Genomic DNA, 202 nt, shown 5'->3' with positions numbered 1-202 from the left:
GCAGCAGCCATCAGGGGCCTGAATGCTCATGGTTCCTAAGAGGCAGCAGAGCCCTCACCCATGAGAGCAGTAGGGAGGGCAGGGATTTCTGCTGCCCTGCCCAGGGCCCTGGCACTCAGGAACAGTGGGGATCCCTGTGGGGTACAGGGCGGGGAGTGGAGCCAGGACAGAGCCAATGGTGCAGCCTGGCTGGTTTGCTGCC

This window comes from Nestor notabilis, unplaced genomic scaffold, assembly GCF_000696875.1.
Source record: "Nestor notabilis isolate BGI_N333 unplaced genomic scaffold, ASM69687v1 scaffold22302, whole genome shotgun sequence".
Lineage (NCBI taxonomy): Eukaryota > Metazoa > Chordata > Aves > Psittaciformes > Psittacidae > Nestor > Nestor notabilis.
This window is presented reverse-complemented; position numbering follows the sequence as displayed.